Source organism: Nyctereutes procyonoides, unplaced genomic scaffold (genome assembly GCF_905146905.1).
Source record: "Nyctereutes procyonoides isolate TBG_1078 unplaced genomic scaffold, NYPRO_anot_genome, whole genome shotgun sequence".
Lineage (NCBI taxonomy): Eukaryota > Metazoa > Chordata > Mammalia > Carnivora > Canidae > Nyctereutes > Nyctereutes procyonoides.
Genome location: NW_026575144.1, coordinates 9,426,127 through 9,444,937, shown reverse-complemented (window position 1 = coordinate 9,444,937; position 18,811 = coordinate 9,426,127). Strand labels below are relative to the sequence as shown.

The 18,811-nt window shown below is 39.0% G+C and overlaps 1 protein-coding gene across 2 annotated transcripts in view; it reads right to left on the bottom strand.

Annotated features, from left to right (window-relative positions):
* RAB4A (RAB4A, member RAS oncogene family) overlaps positions 1-18,811 on the bottom strand; it is a 51,679-nt gene that overhangs the window by 32,108 nt on the left and 760 nt on the right. The window lies entirely within an intron of this gene.

Sequence of the window (18,811 nt, the reverse complement as noted above, 5' to 3'; positions counted from 1 at the left end):
CCAAACCCCACAATTTTAAAAGAATTGAAATCACACAGAATGTGTTCTCCAACCAAACGTAATCAAACTAGAAATCTGATAACATGAAGACGACGGAAAAATCTCCAAATACTTCTAAGTGATGCACTTCTAAATAATCTATGATATAAAGAAGTCTCATGAGAAATTAAATATTTGTGCTGAATGGAAAAGAAAATATAACCCATCAAAATTTGTGGTATAAAAAAAATTTGTGGTATAAAACTAAAGTAGTGCTGAGAGGAAAATTTATTTATTTATTTATTTATTTATTTATTTATTTATTTATTTATTTTAAGATTTTATTTATTCATAGAGACAGAGAGAGAGAGAGAGAGACAGACAGGCAGAGGGAGAAACAGGCCCAATGCAGGGAGCCTGACGGGGGACTCTGGGATCACGCCCTGAACTGAAGGTGGCGCTAAACCGCTGAGCCACCTGGGCTGCCCTGAGAGGAAAATTTAGAGCACTAAATGCATACATTAGGAAAAAAGAAAGTCTCAGTGATCTACCCTCCTACCTCAAGCACCTAGAAAAAGAGTACAATAAATGTAAAGCAAGCAGAAGGAAGGAAGTAAAAAAGAGCAGAAATCAATGAAACTGAAAATAGAAGAGAAAAAAATCCATGAAACTAAAGCTGGCCCCTTGAAAAGATCAATAAAATTGATAAACTTCTAGCAAAACTGGGATGAATTCAAGAATTAGGGGCCAATCCAAGAAAAAGACATGACTATGAGATGGCACAATCCAATTTCTCTGGGCAGCACTTTGACAGGTTGCATTGGAGGGGACATCTCTCACAGCAGGAGAGCTGCCAGACAAGGTGCCCAGAAGGAGAACAGGGCAAGGAGACTTTGTGGGGGAAAGGGGATTTATGTGTCCAGATGATGTCACTCAGTAGGCTGGTGGGCAGCCAGCAGCTTGAGGTCTTTTAAAGCCCCCGAGTTCGTTTATCAAAGGTTACCAGATGGTGAGTGTAATTTAACGGAGTATGCAAAGCAGGAAGTCTCTAAATGGCTAAAAATATGCTTATTTGGGCTGTATATTAAGCAACTGAGTGTGTAAGAATTGGAGTTCAGTGCTGGTAGATTTTGAACTAATGTCTCAGCTTGCAGTGAAAAACACAGGGGACAATATAAAGGGCCATCTTTAATCCACTTATATAACAAAGACTGACAAAGGAAAGGAGGAGAAGACAACAAATAGTCCATTTCAGGATTTAAAGAGGGCATATCACTACAGACACTGCAGACATCAAAAAGTAACAAAAGAATAACATGAACAACTCTACACATAATTCAACAACTTAGATGAGATGGACCAATTTTTTTTTCAGTTTTTTAAATAAATCAAATATTTTCAGAAATATTTATTTTTTATTCTTTTAATATTTTATTCTAATTTTTATTCTTTTTCAATTTAAATTCAAATAATTACCATATAATGTATTATTAGTTTCAGAGGTAGAGTTCATTGATTCATCAGTCTTATATAAGACCCAGTGCTCATTATATCATATGCCCTCCTTAATATCCATCTCTCAGTTACCTCACCTCCAACAACCCTGTTTGTTTCCTATGATTAAGAGTCTTTATAATTTGTCTCCCTCTTTGATTTCATCATGTTTTATTTTTCTCTCTTTCCCTATGATCCTCTTTTGTTTCTTAAATTCCATGTATGGGGGCAGCCCGGGTGGCTTAGCAGTTTAAGCGCCACCTTTGGCCCAGGCTGTGATCCTGGAGACAGACCCAGGATCGAGTCCCATGTCAAACTCCCTGCACGGAGCCTGCTTCTCCCTCTGCCTGTGTCTCTGCGCCTTTCTTTCTCTCTGTGTGTGTGTCTCTCATGAATAAATAAAATTTAAAAAATACTGTTTTAAATTCGATGTATGTGTGAGATCACATGATAATTCTTTCTCTGACTTATTTCACTTAAATAATACCCTCTAGTTCCATCCATGTCATTGCAAATGGCAAAATTTCATTTTTTGATGGCCGAGCATTATTCCATTGTGTGTGTGTGTGTGTGTGTGTGTGTGTGTGTGTGTGTATCCCTCCCACATCTTCTTTATTCATTCATCTCTCAACAGACATCTGGGCTCTTTCCATAGTTTGACTATTGTGGACAGTGATGCTATAAATATTGGGGTGTAGGTGTTCCTTCTGATCACTACATTTGTATCTTTCAGGTAAATTCCTGGTAGTGCAATTGCTGGGTCATAGGGTAGCTCTATTTTCAACTTTTTGAGGAACCTCCATACTGTTTTCCAAAGTAGCTGCACCAGCTTGCATTCCTACCAACAATGTAAGAGGGTTCCCATTTCTCTGCATCCTCACCAACATTTGCTGTTTCCTGACTTGTTAATTTTAGCCATTCTGACGACTGGTGTGAGGTGGTATCTTGTTGTGGTTTTGATTTGTATTTCCCTGATGCCAAGTGATATTGAACATTTTTTCATGTGTCTGTTGGACATATGTATGTCTTCTTTGGAGAAATGTCTATTTATGTCTTCTGCTCATCTCTTGATTGGATTACTTGTTCTTTGTGTGTTAGGTTTGATAAGTTCTTTATAGATTTTGGATACTAGCCCTTTATCTGATAAGTCATTTGCAAATACCTTCTCCCATTCTGTTGGTTGTTTTTTGGTTTTGTCGACTGTTTCCTCTGCTATGCAAAAGCTTTTTAGTTTGATAAAATCCCAATAGTTCATTTTTACCTTTGTTTTCCTTGCCTTTGCAGACCTGTCTAGCAAGAAGTTCCTGAGGCTGAGGTTAGAGAGGTTGTACCAGTGTTCTTACCCAGGATTTTGATGGTTTCCTGTCTCATATTTAGGTCTTTCAACCATTTTGATTTCTTTTTGTGTATGGTGAGAGAAAATGATCCAGTTTCATTCTTCTGCATGTGGCCAGTTTTCCATAAACCATTTGTTGAAAAGACTCTCTTTTCTCCATTGGATATTCTTTCCTATTTTGTTGAAGATTAGTTGATGATAGAATTGAGGGTCCATTTCTGGGTTCTCTCTTCTGTTCCATGGATTTATGTGTCTGTTTTTATGCCAGTATGATACTATGTTGATGATGACAGCTTTGTAATAGAGCTAGAAGGGGATGGATCAATTCTTTGAAAATACGAAGTACCACAACTCACCCAACATTAAATAGACAATTTGAATAGCCCCAGAGCAATTAATGAAATTGAATTTGTAATTTTAAAACTCATAAAAAAGAAATATTCAGGCTGAGGTAGTTTCGCTAGAGAATTCTACAAAATATTTTAAAAAGAACACAATTCTATATAACCTCTTTGAGAAAATAGATAAGGGAACCCTTCCTAAGTCATTTTAGGAAGCTGATATTTATTATTACCTGATTTATTATATATTTTTATTTATTTAAATATTTTAATGTTATATATTTAACATACTAAATATGTTTTATATATTCTATGTAATATATTAACGTAAGTATATATTAAATACATATTTCTAAATATGTAATTGCATATTATAGCATAAAATATTATAAATTTTTATTTACATACTTATATTTATTATTATACTGACACCAAACCAGAAGACAGTACTGAAACAAAACAAACTACAGAACAATATCTCTCATGAATACTTAATAAAATACTAGCAAATAGAATTGAGTAGTATTTATATTTATAAACATAAATACAATTATACATATGACCAAGTGGGCTTTATTTCAGGGATGAAAGGCTGGCTCAATGTTTCAAAATCAATGTCACTATTAATAGACTAAGAAAGAAAAGTCAGATGACTCATCAATTGGTACAGAAAAGGCATTTCACAAGAGTCAACACTTGCTTGTAATAAAACTCCCCCCCCCCACAAAAAATAGAGGGGAACTTCCTCAACTCAATAAAGAATATTTTAAAAATTGAACAGCTAACCTTATACTTAAGATTCATGAAGGACTACTTTCTCCCTAAGACTGGGAACATAGTAAGGATGTCAGCTCTCACCACTATTATTTAGTACCACATAGGAAGTTCCAGACAGCACAATAAGACATGAAAAGGAAACAAAGGCACACAGATCACAAAGGATGAAATAAAACTGTTCATATTGGCAGGTGATATATGACTGTATACAAAGAAAATTCAAGGAATCTCAAAAACAAAACAAAGTAAAAAATCTCCTCCAAAGAATAAGTGAATTCATTAAGGTAAAGATCAGAGAATACAAAAACCAACTGTATTTCTAATACTAGCAACAAATATATGGGCATCAAAATTAAAAATGTAATGCCACTCACAGTCACTCAAAAAACATACTTAGGTGTCAATCTAACAAAATATGAGAAGAACTTCTATGCTAATAAGTACACATTACTGATGGAAAAAAAAACAAAGAAAATCTAAATAAAGGGAGAGATATATTGTACTCATGGATCAGAAGACTAGAAATAGTAAAGATGTCAATCCTCTGCAAACTGACAGATATTTATAAAGTTTCTCTTTTTTTTAAGATTTTATTTATTTATTCATGAGAGACACAGAGAGAGGGGCACAGACACAGGCAGAGGGAGAAGCAGGTTCCATGCAAGGAGCCCGATGTGGGACTCAATCCTGGACTCCAGGATCATGCCCCAGGCCAAAGGCAGATGCTCAACCGCGAGCCACCCAGGTGTCCCTAAAGTTTCTATTACAATTCCGACAAGGCTTTTTGGTATAGACAAGCTTATTCTAAAGTTTATGGAAAGGCAAAGGAACTAGAATAGCTAAAACAGTTTTGAAAAAGAAGAATAAAGTAGAAGGAATCACTTTACCTGACTTAAAGACTTATGTAGCTACAGCAATCATGTCTGTATGATATTGACACGTAAAGACACATAGATCAATAGAACAAAGAACCCAGAAGACCTACACTAAGTCAACCAACAGATTTTAAAACTGCAAAAACAATTCAACACCAGAAAGTTAGCCTTCTCAACAAGTGGTGCTGCACCAATTGGACATGTATACGGGGAAAAAATGACATGGGACTCATATCTTATGCAAAGTTAACTCAATATACATCAGAGACTTAAAGGTAAAACATTATACTATAAAATTTTTGGGAAAATTAGGGGAAATTCTTTAAGATTTATGGAAAAGCAAAGATTTCTTAGACTTGACTCTAAAAACAAGCCAGAGAAAGAAGAACTGATAGAACTGATAAACTGGACTTCATCAAAATTGAAAATTTTTGCTTTGTAGAAAATTTTGGGGGCACCTGGGTGGCACCATCAGTTAGGCATTTACCTCGTGGTTTTGTCTTAGGTCATGATCTTGGGGTCATGAAATCAAGCCCCACATCAGGCTCCGTGGTTGGCACAGTCTGTTTGAGATTCTCTTTCCCTCTCCCACTCTATATCCTGCTCATGTGCTCGCTCTCAAATAAATAAATAAATCTTAAAAAAAGAAGAGAGAAAATTTTGTTAGGAGAATGAAAAGATAAGCTACAGAGTGGAAGGAAAGACTGAAAAAATATATATATATATCCAGCAAAGAACTAGCATCTAGATTATATACATTTAAAAAAAACCCTCAAAACTCCACAGTGTAAACTGAAACAATCCAACTGGAAAATGGTCATGACATGGAAAGACAGTCATTGAAAAACATAGGCAAATGGCAAATAAACATGTGAAAATATGTTTAACATCATTAGCCAATAATCAGGGAAATACAAATTAAAACCATAATGAGAAATCACTATATACCTACCAGAATGGCTACAATAAAAAATAGTGACAACACCAAATGATGGCAAGGATGCTCAGAAATCATATCACTTACACACTGCTGGTAGAAATATACTTTTGGAAAATAGTTCAGCAGTTTCTTAAAAAAACTAAACATGCAACTACCATATGACTCAGCAATTGCACTCCTAGGCATTTATCCCAGAAAAATTTTTATGTTCACAAAAGACTCTGTACACTAACATTTATAGTAGTTTTATTCACAGTAGCCCCAAACTGGAAACAACCCATATGCTCTTCAACAGGTGAACCAACTCTAGTACACTCATACCAAGGAATCCTACTGAGCAGAAAAAAGGAATGAACTGTCGGTATTTGAAGCAACTTGGAGGAATCTCCAGAGAAACAATCAAACTCAAAAGATTATGCAATGCATGATTCCATTTAAGAACACTCATTGGTGAAATGGCAAGATTATAGAAATGAAGAACAGATTAGTAGTTGCTCGGGTCTACGGAGGGGTGGGGGTAGAAAGGAAGAGTGTGTGCCTATAAAAGGGCAAGAGGAGAGATCTTTGTGGTGACAGAAATGTTCTGTTTCTGCAGCTGTGGCAACATCGATATTCTGGTAGCAGAGTTTGTTTTTTTTTTTTTTTTCCAATTTATTTATTTATGATAGTCACAGAGAGAGAGAGGCAGAGAGGCAGAGACACAGGCAGAGGGAGAAGCAGGCTCCATGCACCGAGAGTACCGACGTGAGACTCGATCCCGGGTCTCCAGGATCGCACCCTGGGACAAAGGCAGGCGCCAAACCACTGTGCCACCCAGGGATCCCCTCTGGTAGCAGAGTTTTATGAGAGTTCTGCATGATGTTACCAGTAGGGAAAACAGGTACATAAGATCTATTTTTTCTTAAAACTGTATGTGAATCTATAATTATCTCAAAATAAAAAGCTTTATAAAAATTTAAAAATAGGTGATAGTATCAAACAATGACTCTGTAGGTTTACTAGGCACAGTCCTACATTGGAAGATTACCAAAGCATGTGCTTCAAGAAGGAAGGAGGGCAGGTAAGAAGCTAAGCTGTCCAGTATGCTATTTTCTGTCTGGAGACATCTGTACTTGGCTAACACTGACAAAACCAAGCACCATAATGGCTGATGAACTATTCCTTATATGTGAGAAGAATCCAACTCTATGAGTTTTAGTTGATACCCCTCATTTATGAGGGGATTCAGAGTTCACACACCTCCTTGTAGCTGAGTGCCAGGAGACGGAAGCCCCATGCATTCATCTTCAAACCAGGGGTCAAGAAGACAGCCTGATGTTCTGTCTTCAGAGAGGGAGCATTTGAGGTTTGCTGGCCTCATGCCCCCATCGCTGTGGGTATGGTAGCATGTGTGTTGATTCTACTGACTTACTTTGTTTTTATAATCTGTGGGCTTTATTTTCTTTTTCTCTTTCCTTGCTTGAAGTTGAATGACATACATCAGATATAAAGCATATGTTTCATATGTCAAGTGTACAGTGCTTAACAGTCATGAAAGGGTTTGGAAGCCGGTAAATAACCATATTACAGAGTAAGGCAGGAAAACTAGATTGTATAAGTGTATAAGAAGATAACCTAATGCAAACTAGTTAAATAATTATGTATACTTATATCAGATTTAGTGTGGTTTCATTATACAGGTATTTTGCATCCAATTTATGATGACTGCATTCACCTGATGAGGGTTTCCTCAGCATGAATTAAGCTTGAAGGTGGGGAAAGACCATATCCCAAAATACAAAATCTAAAATGAATATATGCTACTAATGTGCTTTTAATTTTTCATGAGAAATTTAAATGAGATAATAGGAAAAGTATCAAATAAATAGAAATCAGTTTCTACTTAAAAGTCAACCATTCAGGAACACAGGCAATACAGAGCAGGAACAAATGGGCTCCAAGCTAAATGAAACAGCTAACACAGCCAAAAGATTAAGTCTACGGGAGAAACCTCATTCATTTGGAACTTACTGATTTGTCTTTACATTCATTTCAAGGAACGTCTAACTCCCCAGACCATAGCAGATGAGAAGCATGTACTTAGGACTGTAAGCTACGGGTACAATGACAAACGCTGACAGCAAAGGCAACTACTGACCAGGAAACAAGCCAGAAAGGGACCTGAATAGCACAGTAAAGCTGTTCAGCAATTGATTATCAATGACGACCTTGAATCTTCCAGAAGATTAGGTCATAGTGAGTAGACAAGATGGCCTTTGCCATCCTAGTTTCTCCCATGAACAGTGGCCTGGCTTTTAAGATTTCCAAAGGTCAGAAAGGAGGCAAAGGTGGGTGGCCTTGACTGCAGGATTCCTTCCATGTTTCATTTCCTTGCAGAAGAATGTGGTGTGAATTCATCCTCACCTGAGGTGGCAGCAAAATCAGCCAGCTGAAGATTTAAGAAGCAGGATGCTACAGATAAAAAGTACTGACAATCCTTACAAGAAGCTTGGCTGTAATGGAAAGAAGAGGTGGGGTGTTCAGGGGAATTAGAGTGTAAGGCAAACAAAATGGAAGTTACCAGGAGCAAAAGAAAGGATGGTTGGTGGTTAAGTCTGAAAACTTGAGGGATGAGGTCCAAAGAGGAAGGCAGGGACTGGTCTTAGAAGAAGAGAGGCCTCCTTTCCTCCAACACCCTAAGAGAAGGATCAAGGATGAGTGTGGAGGTAAGTAACTTCATAGGCTGGAGAAGGGAAGGGGAAGAGAGGTAGTTTCCTCAGCAGAGCATGTTCTTCTTTCCTATCATGCTGGACATGAGAAAACTGGCTTGAACAGATTAGTGATGGCTTAAAACAGCAGATGGAGCGAAAGGGCAGGATGACCAGGATAAGAGAGAGGATAGCTAAGCACTACTGAGTGTCCCTTGAGGGCAGACCATAAATCCATAGCGAACTTAATGGAAAGAGCTCTGTCTGTACAGCAGCAGGCAAGACAGGTTGGGAAGCCAGGGATGGGAATTTGCAAAGCACGTACAGCTGAAGGACAAAGAAGGAAGAGGCGGAAGGAAAGGCTGATGGTGTCCTCTCTGGAGAGGGAGCAGCTCATCACCTGACAGAAGGTGGGGGGTGGTACCCAGGAGGCTCCAGTTCTAGTGAAGACTGGGTGGGAGTGAGCAGAATGGGACATTTGACCAGCCAGGGAAGTAAGTACCTTGGGTAGGGGCAGAAGAGAAGGTGCCTAGAGATGAAATTAGGAACCAGATACTAAGCTGCTGACTGGCTTCTCTGCATGGATACAGTAGTCACCCAGGAGCAGGGAGGAGCTGGAGCGGAGGGTAAGATCCTCTGCCAGGTGAACGTGTAGAATAAGGAATAACCCCAAGATCAGCAAGTAACAGCAATGAGAAGGAGCTCAGAACATAAGACGGCAAACACTTCAAAGAAAAAAAAATGTTCTGGTACACTGGTCAGAGAGGAATTAAGCTCCAAAGAGCTTGGTGACATGTTAGCCTAGGAGAGGGAGATGGTTTGGGCAGCGGAAGAACATGTGACCTGTGGAGGGCAGGTAAAATGAGGAAAGGCAGGTGGGAAAGACAACAAGGCCTAACTTTAGGACTCCACTGGCCTGCCCGAGCCTCGATGAAATGCCAGCAGAGAGGATCTGTGACATCTGTGGATTTCACATTTGCAGCACAGACTCCAATGACTGCTCAAGGTCTGGAACAGAATCTGTGATTTTGCTGAAGAACTCACCTGGATCAAACCTACTATGGGTCAGGTGTGTAGACACAAGTAGTTAGCAGGTGAGTGAGTCTAGCCAGCCACCCGCCCTCGAAACTGCAAGTTCTCAGTTGCTTTCTACATGATATAATCACATACAAAAAAGAAGTAATTCTCCTAAAGTGGAAAACTGTCCAAAAAAAGAAGTCAATGGCCAGGGCAGTGCACACAAAGAGACCTAATAAAAACAATCACCCTTAAGTGGGCAAGTTTTGGATACTTCAAAGAGTAGGATGTTCCATTTGATTTTGATACAAGAGAATAAAATTATATTAAGAAGGACAAGTGGTTTGTGAAATGTTTCCGAGAACACTATAACTAGTGTAATTCAAAGAGAGAAGTTGAACGGTTGTTTGAGAATACATATACAAAATACTGTCTTTCTGAACTGTCTGACTCTGAGCCAGACTTAAATACTACAGTATTTGAAATTTTAGAGATTACACAGATCTGTGAAAGCATCCCTTGTAAATGTTAAAGGTCTTCTGCATTAGTTTGGGAGGTACGAGCTTTGGTCCCTGCTACTCCCCCCCTTTATGCTGAGTTCAGAGAAAGATTTTGACTCATATTAAATGTCCCATAGACATGACTCCAAAACTGGAGACAGACTTTGGTTGTCTAGAACATGCGCTAGAGTAATGACATCCAGTGGGAATGTTTCTTCTGGGTCACCACTGACCCGAGGTTTTATGGAGGAGATTTCTGTATAAGACAGAGAAGCAGAGTTAAAAACCTGACTGCCCTTGAGAATGTGATGCAAGGCAAAGCTGATTCCAAATTCTGGCTCTCCATCTCCCAGTTTTGGGACTTGAGGCAGAGTACCAAACCTCTGTTTCCTCACCCAAAAGTGGGCCCCAGGGAGGATCCGAGACACTGGACACAAAGTACTCTGTGTACACTATTCTAACTTCACCCTTTATCTAGAGTAAGAGTTAGCATTCAGCCTTGGGACACCAATGAGGAAAAATTTCCGGGTATAATCATGGAAACAGAACAATAGGTTAATACCAGAAGAATCCTCAACTAATACACAACCAACAAGCTTCTTTAGTCATGCAATAGCTAGAAATAATACCGTTCTTGGGAAAACGTAATAGGGAAAGTGAACTTTGTTATTATATAATACACACCAGAGGAAATACTCTAACTCATAATGCTTTTATAGTTGTAAACATTTAAAGGATCTTATTTGCATAATAACAAAAGACACCTTAATATCAATATGGACTTTATTCTTATAAAGGTGTAGTATCCTATGTTATGTACATATTTATGACAAGTTACTCAAGGTGCTAATATATGAGAAGTGGAAAAATAGCAATGGGCACCAAATAGCCAACTTCCATTTGCTCCCAAAGTATTACCATGGTCACAGTGACTCTGAAAAGGAATGTCAGGGACAGCCTCGGTGGCTCAGCGGTTTAGCGCCTGCCTTTGGCCCAGGGTGTGATCCTGGAGATCCAGGATCGAGTCCCATGTCAGGCTCCCAGCGTGGAGCCTGCTTCTCCATCTGTCTGTGTCTCTGACTCTCTCTTTCTATCAAGAATAAGTAAAATCTTAAAAAAAAAAAAGAAAAGGAATGTCAGTCTTCAAAACACCAAGTATTTTTAGCACATTCACCAAATAAGAACTAAAAACAAGTGTAAGTTACCCTGTTTGCAAAATGACAAGAGAAATTTCAATTTTTCTAAGAAGACAAGGGATTCTAATGTGTGTGCATATGGCCGACATAGACAGACACCATGCTCTCTCTACTACTATGCTGCTTTCTCTCACTACTTCCTCACTGGAGAAGCAAAGGCCTTGAAGAACATTTAAGTCCATCATCTTCAGGAAGATCACTGCCTGGAACAAACGATTGAAACTGAATTGTAGCTTACATTTTCTGGAGAATGTAGTAGGCACTGTGGTAGTAAATATTCTGCCTAACAGCTACTCCCCAAGAAGCCAAAGTAACAGGTAGACATGACCCTAAAACTGGAGACAGACTTTGGCTATTTAAGCCAATTATGGTCATTCTGAGCCAGAGACTCAATCAGAAATACATACAAACTTAATAAGCTACAAAGTGCGAAGTATTACCTTGGCCACATAATTGGTCCAGGGTCAGGCTCTTGACCCAACATGGCCCACCAGATGGAGAGGAAGGACTTTGACTCCATAAATGCAGGGAAGAACTCATTTTTTCCCCATGGATATTGTAAGAAAGCACACAATGATTACAAAGAGTAGTCATTTTATGACTCTGAGGGGGATGAGAACAACAGTGCCAGCTGGAGGAGAGAGATGGGAAGCATTTAGGTCCTAGCTGACACAGCTGAGCTTCTGAATCGCCAACCCTGAAACCTCCTCATCTATAGTTATTTGGAAAAAAAACTCTTTTCATATTACCTATAGCATTTTGAGTTGGGTTTTCTGCCACTTGCAGCCAGAAGCTTTCTACCTGATAAAATGACCAAAGAACTAATCACCTATTATCTATTAAACAGAAATTGTTAATTTTAAAAATTATTTTATTCTTAGTCACATAGAATCAATTTACAAAGAGGAGGTTGTTAAGTAAGAGGGACTTAGAAAAAGAGGCGTTCATTTAACCACTGTTTACTTGGTAACTACCAAATGCCAGACATTTGAATGTGTAGTGACCACAGATTCAAATCATCTGATACATCAGCCGCCACAATAGGGTTACTTTGGCCCCTAAAAGCCCCCTAGCTACTGCGTAGGGTGCCAGTCTCCTCCTCCAAAGTGCTTGATGGATACACCTGCCTTCAAAGCTTATTTACTTCCATAGTTGACCAACTTCCACTTGATCACCATGTTCTCTCCTTAGGTACATTTAAGTGGGCAGCAGTCAGGCCCTTCAACTCCAGAAAGCAGTGAAAGTACCTCCACAAGTCTCTGCTCCCATGCACTGTGAACTGATTTAGGTATCGAAGTCTCAGAAGGAAAATCTATTTCCTAAAGGATGTATTGTGTGACCTCTTTAATTCAAGCAAATGTGGTCTGTGGAAGAGGTTTTAATTAGAGCTGCAATTACACTACACACAATGTATAAATTGACTTCTACCATAAAGAAAACTATGCCTTAAAGTGGGGTTTTCGGGGATCCCTGGGTGGCGCAGCGGTTTGGCGCCTGCCTTTGGCCCAGGGCGCGATCCTGGAGACCCGGGATCGAATCCCGCGTCGGGCTCCCGGTGCATAGAGCCTGCTTCTCTCTCTGCCTCTCTCTCTCTCTCTGTGACTATCATAAATAAATAAAAGTTAAAAAAAAAAAAATTTAAAGTGGGGTTTTCTATTAACCTGGCCTTTCGTTTCATATTCTATAACTTAGAAGAAAAACACCACCCTCAAATGGAATCAACAGTGCTTTCAGCAGTCCCTGAGGCTGTGTCCAGAAACCATTCACAGCACCAGGGACAGAATGTCACCCTAGCAGTCCACTGCTTTTAAAGGGCTTATGGTCTCATCTTGAAAGAAAAATGTTCTTTGTCATAACTGAGATATGACCAAATTATAAAATAGATATGTAAAGTCCCTAGGTGTCTGGCTGGCTCAGTCAGTAAAGCATGTGACTCCTGATCTCAGGGTTGTGGGTTCAAGGCCCACGCTGGGTGTAGAGAGTTAAAAATAAAACTTAAAATATGCAAAGTCCCCACAGGCAGGGCAAAGATGTAGTACTCATTTTATGAGGGCTCCTATAATAATAAGCAGAAGCTAATGAACAAGAAAAATGGTATTAAAACTAAGGGAGCACACTACATATATATTTTAAATTATAACACAAGAGAGAAAAATACTTTGTTTTTAAGTTCCCAATTTTTTTCTGCATGATTAAAATTTCATATTTGAAAAATTACAAACCTCTACAATACATCCACTCGTTCATAATTTATTAGCATTTTATGAATAGTGTACCCTAGCTCCATATCTAAATATTGTTAGCTGCTCTGAAGACTTAAATGCCAAAGACACAGCACATAAGAGAAACAGAAACAAAAGACTGACATAACTAAGTATTGCCATACAAGAGTTTACCATTCTGAGTAGCATAGGGCACAGCCACAAAGCATTCTTTCTCCAGGTATCACAGCCATCATTATGGGATTCATTTCTGTTGGTCAAATCTCTTCAACATAAACTTATTTTGGTTTGGAAAGCTTTGAGGGGGATTACAAAGGAAGAAAATCTGTAGCTATACAGTGCTTATTTCATTAATGTGTTATAGTGCCATTCATTACACTTGTCTTACTTTATCCATACCTTACATGTCATTTTAGCTTTTAAATCATACAGCTACAGAGAAGCAAAAAAAATGTATTTTTCAAACATATAGAACGTAGTCCTTTATCAAGATGAGACTGATAGAGAAGCAGGGACAGAGACAAGCATTACAGAACACAGAGGATTCAAAGGTTTTTCCTCAAACTATTTTCACTGGCATGTATCCTAACGGAGTTTTCAGGAATGGGGGAAAAAAATCCATGACAGCAGTTTAACCAATCTCTAGGGGATGGTTTATGAGAAGAAATTCAAGAAATATCAGCTTTCTTCTTATTCCAAAGAAATATTCAGAGCAAAGAACATCAACACACTAGCTTGCTTATATACAGGTACAAGTGACCACTATATTATTGAACCTTACAAAAGAATTCTATAATAGCTAGTTCATACAAAGGGCCCAAAGTTGCAAGTTACTTTTCAAAAAACATTGGCGACATGGTCCTTAACAAAGGAGATCTTACCATTATTATTATTAGAAGTAAAGTGCACATTTATGCTGACACATAATCATCTTTCAAGGAGCACAACCATTTACTTAAATCATTATGATATTCCTATGAAGCTGTGGCACATGTTACCAATAGTCTGGGTCCCCAAATAAATTTGACCAAGACCCCTTCCAACACACCCCTACCAGAAACCACCAAGTCCATCCTTGCCCAGTGAGTTCATGCCAACTATTGATGCTGCTTAAGCAGTTACACGGCTGCCATGCCACGAGTGGTAGCAACTAGCATCGCTGCTCAAGTCACTGTGATGAAGAACCTTGGGATGATGGGTTTTTTTTCCTTATAATCCACTAATCTGACCCCAACGTCATCTTCCCTTGTCTCTTATAGGGTAAATGGTAGCTTGAACTATGTTAAGGGGTCAGTTTAAAAAGACAGAAACCAACTGGACTCAGGAGACAGGATGATGAAGAATTAAAAATGGACTTTCTCCTTAGGCAAATGGATACATCAGACAAATAGAAGGTTGGGGAGTAGTAGGTAATCAGTTGGGTCTGGGACACATTGTGTTAGGATACCCCAGGCCATCCAAATGGAATAAGATATTAAACCTGAGTGAATGTGACTAGAAATAAAGGTTTAGGAGTGAGACATTCATAGGTAAGGACTGAAATGCTTTATAGTTTAAATGACCATGAAAAATTATCACAAACTTTTACTTTTCTAAAGAACAATGTTTTCAAAAGTCTATGGTATTGGAGCCATTGTACAGTATAGGGCCCTGAACCAACAAACAGTACCTGTCTGGCCTGGGAGCTGATCAGGTGTGGAACCTCCATCCATTCCACATCTACTGTATCAGAACCCATACCTTCACACACCAGGGGGCTCAGAGGCCCATCAGTTCCAGACCCACTGGTGTAGTGTTCCCCAAACTCTGGTTCTTAAAATGTTCACCAATTTTCAGCAAATGAGAAAAAGAAAAATACAAACATTAAACATAATAAATGTATTCAATTTATAGAAATGTCCTTTATCCTGATGTTATATGCTTCCTTCATTAACCTTGTTTACATGCCCTTTTACAAAAATTTTTTTAAAGATTTTATTTATTTGAGAGAGCATTACAAAAATTTTTAAAAAGATTTTGAGAGAGAGCACACAGACAGAAAGCATGCATACACACATACACACATACACACACACACACACACACACACACACACACACACAGAGAAAGAAGCAAATTCCCTGATGAGGAGGGAGCCCAATGTGGGGATTGATCCCAGGACCCTGGGATCATGACCCAGGCCAAAGGCAGATACTTAACCAACTGAGCCACCCAGATGCCCCTCTTTCAAGAAATTAACAAGGTAACGGTTATCTTGGTGATTTCTCTAACAGTAAGTTATTTTATACTTTATTGGTACCACATAACTTTAGAGATGTTATTTCCTTTGCCTGAAATAACCTCCTTACTCTACCTCTCCTAATAAGCCCCAATTTCTCCATGAATCATATTCTAACTACCAAAGCCTATGTATTAGTTTTCTGGGGCTGCCATAACAAAATACCACAGACTGGATGGTTTAAAACTAGAGAAATTTATTGTCTAACAGTTCTAGAGGCTAAAAGTCCAAAATCAGGGGTCAGTAGGGCCATGCTTTCCCAGAGGCTCCAGGAAAGGATCCTTCCTTGCCTTTCTAGCTTCTGGTGGTTGCCGGTGATTCTTGGTGATTCTTGGCTTGTAGATACATCACTCCAATCTCAGCCTGCATCTTTGTATCCCATTCTCTCTGCATTATCTATGCAGATTTCTCTCATTTTATAAGAATATCAGTCACTGGATTAGGGCCTACCCTTATCCAATAGGACCCGTCTTAACCTGATTACATTATGTCTATTTCCAAATAAGGACACATTCACAGGTCCTTGGGGTTAGGACCTAAATATGCCTTTTGGGAGATACAATTCAACCAACAAAGTCTATAATGATATATTTTTAAAAGAAGATATCTTGATAATTCTCCAAATTAGGTGGTAAATATTTTAATACTGTGCTTTTAAAGTAAGGCACAAGGGCAGCCCGGGTGGCTCAGCGGTTTAGCGCCGCCTTCAGCCCGGGGCATGGTCCTGGAGACCTGGGATCGAGTCCCATGTCAGGCTCCCTGCATGGAGCCTGCTTCTCCCTCTGCCTGTGTCTCTGCCTCTCTGTCTGTCTCTCTCATGAATAAATAAATAAATAAAATCTTAAAAAAAAAATAAGGCACAAAAATAGTAAGACTAATTGTAATAAAAAATCAGCATAAGACTAAGAATTTGTAATGTTTCTGTTTCACAAACTGTATTTACTATAGAAACCATGAACTCCAAAGTGTAGAAATTTATCTTAGATGTTTCCTCAGTGGTATACTGCTTTACTCCTTATTATTTTTTTTTCTGGCATTTCAGGCACCACTTATTTTTTAGCTCCTTTCTGATCATTACTGCTTGGTACTACCTATTCAGTTTGTTAATTCTGTCTCACAAGTCTTGGTGTTAGGCATTAGTTACAGCCGATTTCTGACTTCCCAAGTCTTGGATGGTTGGAGTTCCTCAGGAAGTTATAAGCCATACTAACTGGTCAAGGCTTTAAGAATGCTGTAAATCTAACAATATTTGGGAAACACTGTTTCAGTTTAGAGATATTAAAATCCAGGGTTTCAATCTGAAACCTGTTTAAAATTTCAATTTTGTATTACAATGTTATATACAGTATTCAATATTATATACAGTATGTGGTATTGGTTTCAGGGCAGCAAAATGTTAAAAACTACTCAGTCTATGGAAGGTGAAACATTGCCTTAATATGCTAAAAAGCAAGTAGATGTAGCTAATTAGTGGTACTCTGTGTAAGCACTGGCTCTTTTTCATCCTATCCCTGTCAAGCTACACAGAGACTCCTTTTCTGGAGGAGAAAAAAGAGCGTAGAGCACGAAGGAGTTTAAAGGTTAGGCACACATTCCTTTACTAGCTATCAAAGAGGTAAATGTCTGGAAGCCGGAACCTGATTGTTTTACTTTTGGGGAACAATGCTGTGCAAATACAGTCAATGATAAACGAAGGTGACAGTTTAGGACTTTTGGTTGATTCTTATTTTAGGTTCACAATTTCAACTGCTACTTTTGCTGTTTCAAAAACGAATTTTCTATTCCATTAGTTTTCTCTAATTGCCTCTACGAGAGAAAAGATGAAATTGTGAGTAAAAACAGCAAAAACATATTTGGGAAGTATCATGACATTAGAATACTATTGGTGAAAGCCTTTTGAACATCATTTAATCAGTTAATCTGTGATGCTCAAAAGTTCAATTAACTGTGTCTAAAGTGAAGCAGAGATATGCAGTATTTTATCAAGGTTATTTCATACTAGACAAATGAAAAGGACTCCTAAACTCAAGGTTATTTCATACTAGACGAATGAAAAGGACTCCTAAACTCAAGTCCTTCCTTACTAACTTATTATCCCCATTTGGTTTTATTTTGACTTTTCACCCCTATCTAATGCTACTTATCCAGGTTCAAGAAATAAAGCGTAGGGGGTAAGGAGCACTTGAAAATAAAGAAAAGCAAAAGTACAGCCAAAAAATTGCTAGAGAAATGTATCTTCTTCACAAAATCTCCGTGGTTATCTAAGGGAAGAAGCAGACCACGTGGATGCACAGGACCATTTGCAGCTCTGACAACACTTAAAGCACCATGGACTTCCTGGAGGATTTCCCAAGCCTTCTAGGAATAGATGTAATGCCCCAAGTAGCCCCAAAAACGGGGCAAACACAAGTCATAGGAGGGGCTGAAGGTGAAGCACATGCGCTGTGACCTCATATCTCTGAGGAGAAAGGTGGAAACCTGCCAAAGGCCCTCTCCACCACACCCTCACCCCTGCTCCACTGTTTAGGCTCCCCATGTTGGAACTCCACCTCTCTCCCATCCAGGCCTGGGCATCTGCTGTTCTGCTCTGCTGACCAGCTACTAACTACCTCCTGGGCTCCCCAGTCTGAGCCAGGTTTCCTTCCAACATACTTTCCTAGAGCACACTCCTTCAGAACTCCAGCCTGGAGCTTTAACTACTCATTCTGTAGTATCACGATGGCATTAGCTCTGTATCCTCCACTAGACTGCATGCTCCATGAGACCAGAACCACGCCTGTTGTGTCGCCTGCAGCACTGACAGTGCCTCCCAGCACCCTGCCTGCTCCATCAGGCCCTTCCACCTATGTTGCCAGAGCAGCAGGCCAGCACGAGTGATCTAAGTTCACGTACATACTTTTGAACTTGAACCTCTCCCTGGGATTGTAAAACTCCCAATCTAGGGGTTAATCTGAGAATGCACACATCTGAACAAGTGATTAGTGACTGGTAAACATCTCAAGCCTGGCAAAGGAGACATGTACGATATTATTTATTTTTTACCTCGCAGGGCTAAAACAACACAAACCCAAAAACGGTCTATGAAGTGGAAAGGCTTTCGATTACTCGAAAAATTATCTGTGGAGACCCCTTTAGGGGAAGCAAAGATTAAACAGAGCTCTGCTTCCAG